This window comes from Nicotiana tabacum, chromosome 12 (assembly GCF_000715075.1).
Source record: "Nicotiana tabacum cultivar K326 chromosome 12, ASM71507v2, whole genome shotgun sequence".
NCBI classification, from domain to species: domain Eukaryota; kingdom Viridiplantae; phylum Streptophyta; class Magnoliopsida; order Solanales; family Solanaceae; genus Nicotiana; species Nicotiana tabacum.
Genome location: NC_134091.1, coordinates 72,601,938 through 72,613,971, shown reverse-complemented (window position 1 = coordinate 72,613,971; position 12,034 = coordinate 72,601,938). Strand labels below are relative to the sequence as shown.

General features: G+C 42.3%; 1 long non-coding RNA gene across 1 annotated transcript; it reads right to left on the bottom strand.

The window, feature by feature from the left end:
- Positions 1-1,238: 1,238 nt before the first annotated feature.
- LOC107826064 (uncharacterized) lies at positions 1,239-3,229 on the bottom strand. Its single transcript, XR_001657204.2, has 2 exons — positions 2,804-3,229; positions 1,239-1,499 (listed from the first exon to the last, which is right to left on the bottom strand). It is a non-coding gene; the product is annotated as an uncharacterized LOC107826064 (long non-coding RNA).
- Positions 3,230-12,034: the final 8,805 nt, after the last annotated feature.

Below are 12,034 nucleotides of genomic sequence, written 5' to 3'. Positions count from 1 at the left end.
TACTTGTCCATTTGAGACTTTAAAAATGATGAAACTATTGGAAATGAATTGGTATTGTAGACGTGAACATCTTTTTGTTTAATTAATGAAAATATGTATTATCTCCCTTCGTGGATGAGTTTGGGTAGAAGGAAATCTAACAGGCTTGCTCGATCGGGTTCACTCGGTTGAGCGCCAGTCGCACTCCTCGGTTTTGGGGTGTGGCAGAATTCTATTAACCCAGGAGAAGGTGTTAGGCACTCTCGGATTCCATGGTTTTAGCATGGTCGCTATACAATCATACTTGGCTTAATTAACAGATTATTACGTATTTTAGAACCTATGTGCATTTTTATCTTTTACCTCTTTTTAATTTGTGATTATGGTGTTATGGAATTATCTTTGAAGCGAATCATATGTATGTGTATCCACTTTGTTTATTGTGCCAAAATCATAGCACACGCACGTGTCCACAATCAATAACACTTAATTATTTAAGATTGTTTGGACGAAGTCGCGCGAACGCGTACCTTGATTTTATTTTGGGATCCTAATTTTGTCACGCGAATTTGTACATAATCACGTTAATAGATTAAAAATGCGCCTAAAGCATTCTGCGCATATTCAATAATTAATAATTTTCTAAAACTTGTTTGAGATTAATGTGAGGCATGATTATGCAAGGTATTGTGGACATGAGAAGGTAGTTTTGATTGTGTAGATTTCGACAGAAAACTAAACATGAATTAATATTCTATTGTTTGTGAGGTGGGAAAGGCAATATTTTATTGTTGGTTCAAAATCTAAACTTCTGATGATTTAGTTAATTGAATAAAGGGTAAAGATAATCGATTAAGCATGAAAGGGATGTTGTAATTAAAAGGGGCCTTAAATTTATTAATTAAGATTGGAAGTGGACTTTTATTCATAACCAAATCGGCTGGCCAGGTTGAGCCAATCAAATTTTCAAACTAGCCTTCATGGACTCATTACTTAGTCACTGAAAGGCTTCTGAAACAGGCCAGCGTGTTTTGGGCTAGCCTAAAGACCATCTCAGAGACCATATGAACTATTTTGTCATATACAGCTTCAGCTGAATTAACTTATTGGGCTCAGGATTCTTGTAATGCCGAAGCCCATTGACCCATACTCATACATGCCCACAAACTAGTTTAGCCATAAGAGCTTACATGTAATGAATGAATGAAAGATAAACTAGCACAACAATATCACTACTGTTTAACAAGTTCAACCAGAGATATCAGAAGCTTAACAATTAAAATTACAAAAATTGGCTTTTCAATTAAATTACAATTATAATCAGAACGAAAATAAGAGATTACAATCCTTACTGATTGAGTTTATTACATTTGGTTAATTTTTCTAATAGCTAAACCTAATAATTTCATTAAAGTTGAAGCTATGCACACATTCCTATTTTCCAACCTCACTCGCATTTTCCTGTTAATTTGGCAAATCCGACACATAGAACTTCACCATTGCTTGATTTGGGCTCGAAACTATTCAGTTAATAGATTTGACCAACTAGTGATCAGATTCATGGCTGATTGGCCCTCATTTTAGTAAAGTAACTTCAAACCATAATTACATCACTGTTTTCTATCAATTTCTACCAAAACAACATCCAAATTAAGTGACATGTAGTTTCAAGTTGAAAACATGTTGTTTCAAGCATACGGGTAGCAGTAGGCATCAATATAGAAAAGCTATAAATAGATCTGATATCTAAACATGCTAGCTCTATGAAACCAAACAATAATGTGACACAAATAGCCTCAAATTTCAATTACAGATGAGTATTGCGCACCTACGGTAGGAAATCAATAGAATAAAGACCAAATAAAGTTCTGAAATCCAATAGAATCAAAACTAGCTACAACAGAGTGAGAAAGCAGTTGTAAACAAGCAACTTCTTCAACTCAAACCAGTTTTCAGAAACCCAGAAAATATGCAACAACAAGTGAAAATTGAAAACAGTTTTTGAATCAAAACCAGCTACAGCAGAGTGAGAAAGCAGCATGAAACAAGCAACTTCTTTAACTCAAACCAGCTTTCATAAATCCAGAAAATATGCAGCAACAAGTAGAAATTGAAAACAGCTTTTGAATCTCGAATTTTGTCGTTTTTGTTTTATTTTCTGGAGTTTTTTGCTCTTCAGATTTGAAATTTGAATCTCAAATTTTAGACTGCTTATAAACGTGAGAGTGAGAGTGAGTGAATTGAGAGTGAATGGGATGGGTGTGAATGAATGAGGAATGAAAAATGTGTTAAGGGTAGTACTTTATAACAGAATTTCATTGCATCTTTCAGTTATTCTCCTTTTCTTTTTTAATCCTTCTTTTTTCTGTTGTTACCCCTTTTTCCTAAATACCCGACATGTTCATTTTCTTTTGCAAAAACAGTCCTTTTATCCCTCCTCTCAGAAGGTTCCAACAATTACTAAATTATTCCCCAGTTAAAATTCTAACTTACCCCTATATACTTTGTTAATTACTCTTCACACTAATACCCAATGATTGTGCTAGACATCTGCACCCAATGGGCTAGTCTACCCAATAAAACAAACCCAGATCCTATGAAGCTAAATTCAAGCGGCAAACATATTTGAAGCCCATACTCAAATTAAAACAAACATCATTAAATACAAATTCAGACTTATAACTATATAAATTAAATGTACAATTAACAAAAATAACACAATTAATTACTACTTAAAACGAGTTGCTAAACTAAACATGTTTGGGAAGAAATAATAAAGCACAATATTTGGACCAAGAATCACAGAAAAAGGGAAGGAATATACCTAATCGGAGTTCAAATTGGAACAATCAGCAAGGTTTTCAAAGGGCTCTGGCCGGTCAATGGTCAGTTGACCAAAATCCAGTGATCTCAGAATAAACCAAAACCAACATCAATCGATTTCTCTCGTCAAGAGAAATTGATCAACGTGGATTTCGAGTCAGAACGAGTTGCCTTTGAGAAGGAATCAAGAAAAGATAGATTATGTTTTTTTTTTTAATTTTAGATCTACTATTGGACGAGTTCTAGAGGGTTTCAAAGGCCAAGGTTATATTAGGAATGGGGAAGGGACGAGGATCATCTGGTGAAATTTTGGGGTTGATTGGTGGTGGCCCACCATCGCGGATGATTTTCGGTAGCGACGGACGGTGGTGAAATAGTGAGAGAATGAGAGGGGTCTGAGAGGAGCGTTTTAGGTGTAAGAGGGATGTTTAAGACAGTTTTATATTATTGGGAGGGGGAGTTCCGGACCATATGATCAACTTAATGGAGGGTGCAGATTTAGTGAGGGCCAAACGGTGTCGTTTGATGGTCTCCAAGGCCAAGGGGAATATGGACCGGGTTTGAAGTGGACTGAGGCGGGTGTTTGAGAAAATTTCGTCTAAAGTCGGCCCAGTTCATTTGAAAGGCCTAGTAGGCCTCTTCTTTCTTTCATTTAAAGTTCAAATTAAATACTCTAATCAACCCACCTAAATCAAACTTATTTTGCAAAATCAAAACACATACCCATTTTATCTATCAATTAAAATATGCATTGTCAAATTAAACTCAATTAATCAATAAAACTAAAAATGCAAAAGAAGACAAACTAGGGTATTTTGTGATTTTGTATTTTAGCAATGCAATGCAACTAAATGCAATTAAAATCTAAAAAAATGTAATGATTAAAATATAAATAATTTTGTCATTTTATGATTTAAAAATGTTGCTAAAGATGTGTCATGAACCAATTTCATCATAGGCCGTGAGGGCGCCCAACACCATTGTTAGGCAAGACAACACTGATAAATCTAGTGGTTTCCACTTTTAATATGTTTGCAACATAATAATTTTCCACATTTATAAAAGATTTAGAAATTTACTGTTGTAAAGTAATTAAACAAAAGCAACTGAATGCAAATCGAAGTCATAATAATAAATTAAAAATCATAAGTCTAATAGTGTGTGCCAAGACCTGGTGTCACAAGTATGTGGGCTACTAGCAGAATATACAAAAGAATACTAGTCTACTCTCTCAAGTAAATAGAAAGAAATATAAATCCAAAAGAGAGACTCCGGCTGCTGCTGAACGGCTCGAAAGGGCAGCTCACCGTGTAGTCTGGAGCTAGAAGTCAAACGTGTGCGCCGCACTGGTAACCAGATGCACCTGCCTCAAATCCTGCACATCAAGTGCAGAAGTATAGCGTGAGTACGTAAACAATGTGTACCCAATAAGTATCTAGCCTAATCTCGAAGAAGTAGTGACGAGGGATCGACTTCGACACTTACTAAGGGCCAAAAACATAATAATGTATAAAGCAGGCAATATACAATAATAATAGAGCACAAAACAAGAAGATAGTAACTAAATCCTTCTTTCAAGTAAAAATCAAACTATATCTCTCTTCTATTCCTTTCACCTTTCAAGTCCATGAAACATTATTAAATATAAGAAGGGATTTCGGTATTACTACGCATGAGTTATGCCGAGGACGTACGGCCCGATCCAAATATACATAATAATATACTGTACATTGCCAAGGGTAGAACGGCCCGAACCATATAATATATCAATAAATCCTGCCGAGGCGAACGGCTCGCTCCTATAAGAGTAGTGGAAGTTTACCCCGCTCGCGAAATATATTTGCGAAGCGGTTGAACATATAATTTCTCATCTCATCGTGGTATTTCTCAATTCTTTTCTAAAAATAAGGGATTCAACTTCCACTTTAATCCAACAACTAGTAAGCATAAATAAGCAACGGTATCAACAAAGCATGGTGTAAGCCTAAATCTACCTAGACATAAGCATGAATAGTAGCTATGCACGGACTATCATCACATCGTGCGTACGTAGCCCCCCACAAACAGAAGTACATATTGATTAATTTCACCTATGGGGTTAAATTCCCTCTTACAAGGTTAGGAAAGAGACTTACCTCATCTCAAAGCTTACTTCCCAATTCAAGAATGCGCTCAAGCGTCCAAATTTGATGCTAAACGACTCAGAACTAGCCAAAAATTATATAAATCGGTCAATCTATGCTCAACAGTTCATATCTCCACTATTAAAGTGATTACCCAACCTAAATTGTAAGAAATCCTAAAATTCACCCCCGGGCCCACACGCCCGGGTTCTGGAAATATTTGAAGAAAGTTGTTACCCATAACCTTAAGAACATAAATATATGATTTTCACTAAATTTCATAATCATTTTCGTGGTAAAAATCTCATTTTTATTAAACCCTAGTTTTTTCATCTAAACCCATGATTTCAACCAATTTTTACATGCTAATCTACCCATAATCTATGTATTTAACTCATGTTGTATAGAAATTACGTACCTCGAAGTGCTTGGTGAAAACCCCCTTCCAAAAGCTCCAAAAATCGCCCAAGAGATGAAGTGAAATAAAAAAAATGGCCTAAGTCCCGCATTAAATGAGCTGGGCACAGGCCTCTGATATCGCATTTGTGACACCAGGTTCGCAAATGTGAGGGTCGCAAATGCGACAAAACTTTCGCAGATGCGAAGCCTGGCTCCAGCTGCTAAGGTCGCAAATGCGACGGATGGGTCGCAAATTCGATCACTGCTGAGTTTGCAAATGCGGCTCGGGTGTCGCAACTGCGAAAAATCCCCAGACTGATCTTCTTTGCAATTGCAAAGCTCTTCTCGCAAATGCGAACTATTTCTCGCATTTGCGAGACCTGCAACTGGTGCCAAGAAACACCAGAAATCTGGTGTGTTTTTCATCCCTTCCGCATGTCCGAACTTACTCGAGCCCTCGGGGCTCCACACCAAACACCCTCACCTGTCTAGAAACATCATACAAACTTGATCGCGTGATCGGAACACTGAAATAACATCAAAAACCACAAATCGGACGCCAAAACGCAAGAATTAACTCATGAACTCAAAACTTCTAAAAAGACTTCCGCTCGTCCGATTCCTATCAAATCAACTCGGAATGACACCAAATTTTGCGTGTAAGTCTTAAATGACAATATGAAACTATTCCCAGTCTCGGAATTCCGTTTGGACCTAGATATCACCAAAACCCGTTCCAAACCAAATTTTAAAGAGCTTCAAGAACCAACTTTTGATACTAGGCACCAAAACACTCCCGAGTCATCCAAAACCTGAACCGAGCATACGCCCAGGTCCAAAATCATCATACGAACCTATTGGAACCACCAAATCCCGATTTCGAGGTCGTTTACTCAAAATGTTGACCGAAGTCAAACATGGCTTTTTAAGCCAACCTTAAGGAACCAAGTATTCCGATTTCAACCCGAACCCTTCCAAATCCCTAACTAACCATCCCCGCAAGTCATAAAATGTTAAAAGCATGTACAAGAAGTATTATTTAGGGGAACGGGGTTCTAGAAAGCAAAACGACCGGTCAGGTCGTTACATTCTCCACCTCTTAAACAAATGTTCGTCCTCGAACGAGTTTAGAATCATACATGAAGTGCTGAATAAGTGTGGATATCTGCTCCGCATGTCCTCCTCTGACTCCCAGGTCACCTCCTCGACCTATGAACCTTGGGCTTAACTTGCACTTCTTCGCAAACCTCATGATCCCCTTCATTAGTGAGACTTTCAAGAGAACCTTCTCGCCCACCATGAACAATAAGTCACCTGCCTCCGGTCCGCGTAACTCTTCTGTCGGGACTGTGCTGTGCGAAGTCGCTCCTGAATTAACTTTACCTATTCCAAGGCATCCTTCACCAAATTAGTATCATACAACCTAGCCTCGCCGGGCTCAAACCATCCAATGGGAGAACGATATCGCCGACCATATAAAGCCTCGAACGGGGCCATCTCGATGCTGGACTGGTAACTGTTGTTATACGCAAACTCGGCCAAGGGCAAGAACCGATCCCACTGCCCTCCAAGGTCAATCACACATGCTCTGAGAATGTCCTCCAATATCTGCATTGTCCGCTCCAACTGCCTGTCGGTCTGTGAATGAAATGATGTGCTGAGCTCTACACGGGTCACCAATTCACTCTATACTGCTCTCCAGAAATGTGAAGTAAACTGAGGACCTCTGTCTGATATAATAGAAACAGGCACACCGTGCAACCGAACTATCTCCTAGATATAAATATGGGCCAATCTCTCCGAAGTATAGGTAGTCATCACATGAATGAAGTGTGCCGACTTGGTCAATCTGTCTACAATGACCTAAACTGCATCAAACTTCCGCAAAGTCTGCGGCAACCCAACTACGAAGTCCATAGTAATTCGCTCCCACTTCTACTCGGGTATAGTGATCTGCTGGAGTAGACCTCCTAGCCTATGGTGCTCACACTTAACCTGCTGGCAATTTAGGCATCTAGCTACATAGTCAACTATGTCCTTCTTTATCTGCCGCCACCAATAGTGTTGCCTCAGGTCATGATATATCTTCGTAGCACCTGGATGAATGGAATATCGAGAACTGTGCGCCTCCTCTAGAATCCTCTCCCTCAAGCCATCTACATCAGGAACACATAGACAATCCTGGAGTCGCAGACACCATCCTCACCAATAGAAACCTCCTTGGCACTACCCTGTAGTGCCGTCTCTCTGAGAACTGCTAAGTGCGGATCATCAAATTGTCGAGCCTTGATCTGCTACAATAGTGAAGACTGGGCAACAACACATGCAAGAACTCGACTAGGCTCTAAAATATCCAACCTCACAAGTCTGTTAGCCAAGGACTGAATGTCCAGAGCTAGTGGCCTCTCCTCTGCTGAAATGAATTCCAAGCTACCCATGCTCTCTACCTTCCTTCTCAAGGCATCCGCGACTACATTCGCTTTGCCCGGATGATAAAGGATAGTGATGTCATAGTCCTTCAGTAACTCAAGTCGTCTGTGCTGCCTCAAATTGAGATCCCTTTGCTTGAACAAGTGCTACAAACTGTGGTGATCAGTGTAAACCTCACAAGGCACCCCATCTAGATAATGCCTCCAAATCTTAAGGGCATGAACAATTGCGGCCAACTCCAAATCATGCACAGGATAATTCTTCTCATGGAGCTTCAGCTGACGCAAAGCATATGCAATAACTCACCCCTCCTGCATCAATACACAACCCAAGCCAATGCGTGAAGCGTCGCAATACACGGTATACATCCCCGAACCGGAAGGCAACACTAGAACTGGTGTTGTAGTCAAAGCTCCCTTCAGCTTCTGAAAGCTCACCTCCCAATCATCGGTCCAACAAAACTGAGCACCCTTCTGGGTCAATCTAGTCAAAGGTGTTGCAATAGATGAGAAGCCCTACACGAACCGGCGATAATAACCTGCTAACCCCAAGAAGCTCCTGATCTCAGTCGCCGAAGTAGGACGAGGCTAACTCTGAACTGCCTCAATCTTCTTGAGATCCACCTTAATGCCCTCGCCTGATACAACATGCCCCAAGAATGCCACAAAACTTAGCCATAACTCACACTTGGAGAACTTAGCATATAGCTTCCGTTCTCGCAAGGTCTGAAGCACCACTCTCAACTGTTGCTCGTGCTCCTCCATGCTACGTGTATAAATCAAAATGTCATAAATGAAGACAATGACAAACGAATCAATATAAGGCCCGAACACCTTGTTCATCAAGTCCATAAACGCCGCTGGGGCATTCTTCAAACCGAAAAACATCACTAGAAACTCATAATGGCCGTATCTAGTATGAAAAGCAATCTTCGGAACATCTGAGTCCTGATCTTCAACTGATGGTACCCTGATCTCAAGTCGATCTTAGAGAACACCCTAGCACCCTGCAACTGGTAAAACAAATCATCAATACGCGGTAACGGGTACTTGTTCTTAATGTTGACTTTGTTCAACTGGCGGTAATCAATGCACATCCGCATGGTCCCATCTTTCTTCTTCACAAATAATACTGGTGCACCCCAAGGTGATACACTCGGCCTGACGAACCCCTTGGCTAGCAACTCCTCAAGTTGTTCCTTCAAATCCTTCAATTATTTCGGAGCCATACGGTACAGTGGAATAGATATAGGTTGGGTGCCTGGAGCCAAGTCAATACACAAGTTGATATCACGTTCTGGTGGCATGCCTGGAAGATCAGAAGGAAACACATCGTTAAACTCCCGGACCACAAGTACTGAATCAATCGCCGGAGACTCTGCAGTGGTATCCCGAACATAGGCTAGATAAGCCAAATAACCCTTCTCGACCATATGTCGAGCTTTCATAAAAGAGATAACCTGACTAGATGTACTGACAGACGAACCCTTCCACTCTAATTTAGGCAACTCTGGCATCACTAAGGTAACAATCTTGGCATGACAATCAAGGATGGCATGATATGGGAATAGCCAGTCTATGCCCAGGATGACCTCAAAGTCGGTCATATCAAGCAACAGAAGATCCGCACTAGTCTCATATCCACAGAATGTGACCACACATGACCGATAGATCCGATCCACAACAACAGAATCGCCCACATGAGCGGACACATAAACAGGAGTACCCAAGGACTCACGAGGAATGTCCAGAAAATGAGCAAACATGGATGACACATACGAATAAATAGACCCCAGATCAAATAATATTGAAGCTTCCCTACCGCAGACAGAAATAATACATGTGATCACGGCATCTGAGGCCATTGCATCTGGTCTGGCTGGAAAAGCATAAAATCTGGCTAGAGCGCCCCTTGGTTGGCCTTCGCCTGCCTGACCTCCACCTCTGGGAAGACCCCTACCCACCTGCCCCCTCCCCCCATCTCTGGGCAGCCAGACGGCTGATGCGGCTAGTGGAGCTGTAATTATGGGCTCATGACCCTGCTGTACTTCCTTGCCCCAAAGTCTGGGGCAATGCCTCCTCATGTGACTAGGATCCCCGCACTCATAACAACCCCTCGGAGCGGTGGAATGCTGCCCTGAAGTTTGACCCTGATGGCCTGAATACCCAATGGAAGAACCCTGGATAGCTGATGGGCGATATGAACTCTCTAGCATAGAACTGAAGTAGGCACTGGAAGAACCCTGATGACCGGAGTACCCACTGAAAGAACCCTGAAGAGCTGGCGGACGGTAAGAACTCTACAGTATAGCGCTTAAATAGGGTCATGCCGGAACACCCCGAGGAGGTGGTGGTGCCGGATATAGGGGCTTGCTAGGCTGACCCCTCCCAAAATGACCTCTGCCCCCAGCTAGGGCACTTCTGAACTCTCCAGAAAAATGGGACCTCTTGTCCCGCTGCATCTGCTCTCTACCCTTCTGACGGTAACCCTCAATCCTCCGAGCAATCTCCACTACTAACTGCTAAGAAGTCCCCATCTCAACCTCCCGGGCCATAGTAGCATGAATACCTGAGTGCAACCCCGCAACAAACCTCGACACTCGCTCCTCCTTAGTAGGAAGTATCATAAGTGCATGGCAAGATAACTCAGATAATCTAGCCTCATAATCGGTCACTGACATCTCACCCTACTCGAGCCGCTCGAACTGACACCACAACTCTTCCCTCTTGGAGGGTGGGATATACCTATCCAGAAATAGGTGGGTGAACTGGTCCTAAGTCATGGGAGGAGAATCTGCAAGTCTGCCAAGAAAATAAGCCTTCCACCACCTACGTGCGCTGCCCTCCAACTGAAAGGTAGTGAAATCCACCCCGTGAGACTCCAATATACTCATGTTGTGCAGTCTGTCCCTGCACCTATCAATAAAGTCCTGAGGATCCTCAGGTCGCTCACCCCCAAAGACTGGAGGGTGAATCCTAGTCCATCTGTCCAAGAGCTTCTATGGCTCGCCGACCGCAGCTGGTCTAGGCTCAGGTACAGCCGCTGCAACTGGCTGGGGGCCACCCGCGAGTAGTGTACCCGGGGTCTGATATACGGCATCTGCATGCCCAGGTGCCTGAGCAGTAGGGGTCTGTGCTCCCTCTCCTGCCTGAGATGTGGCTGGGTCTGCTGGAAATAAACTAGCCTGGGTCTGCTGGAAATAAACCAGCTTGGGTCATAGAATCCATGAACCGCAGCATACGGCCCATGACCTCCTGAAAGCCCGGTGCTGACGTGAAATCTACCGGGGCTAGCTCTGCGGCGGGCACCCCGCCCTGCTCCTCAACAATGAGATCCTCCACTGGATCCACTGGTGGCACAACTGGGGCAACTCTGGGAGGTCCTCGTCCCCTACCTCGAGCTAGTGCCCTCCCCCGACCTCTGCCTCGGCCTCTATCCACAGAGGGAGCAGCCCCTCCCGGGTCTGGAGCATCTGTTACGCGCGTTCGCTCCATCTGTAAGGGAATAAGAGGAAGAAACTTAGTACACCATCAACTGCACGATAGGATATGACAAAGAGTAGTTTTCTAACACCCTATAGCCTCTCGAAGATAAGTACGGACATCTCCGCACCGATCCGCAAGACTCTATTAGGCTTGCCCATAACTTATAAGACCTACGTGAACCTAGGGCTCTGATACCACATTGTCACGACCTAATTTCATCATAGGCCGTGAGGGGGCTCAACACCGTTGTTAGGAAAGCCAACACTGATAAATCTAGTGGTTTCCACTTTTAATATGTTTGCAAAGTAATAATTTTCCGCATTTATAAAAGATTTAGAAATTTACTGTTGTAAAGTAATTAAACAAAAGCAACTGAATGCAAATCGAAGTCATAATAATAAATTCAAAATCATAAGTCTACTAGTGTGTGCCATGACCTGGTGTCACAAGTATGTGGGCTAGTCTAGCAGAATATACAAAAGAATACTAGTCTACTGTCTCAAGGAAATAGACAGAAATATAAATCCAAAAGAGAGACTCTGGCTGCTGCTTAACGGCTCGGAAGGGTAGCTCACCGTGTAGTCTCGAGCTAGAAGTCAAATGTGCGCGCCAGACTGGTAACCAGATGAACATGCCTCAGATCCTACACATCAAGTGCAGAAGTGTAGCGTGAGTACATAAACAACGTGTACCCAGTAAGTATCTAGCCTAATCTCGAAGAAGTAGTGACGAGGGATCGACTTCGATACTTACTAAGGGCCAAAAATATAATAATGTATAAAGCAGGTAATATAC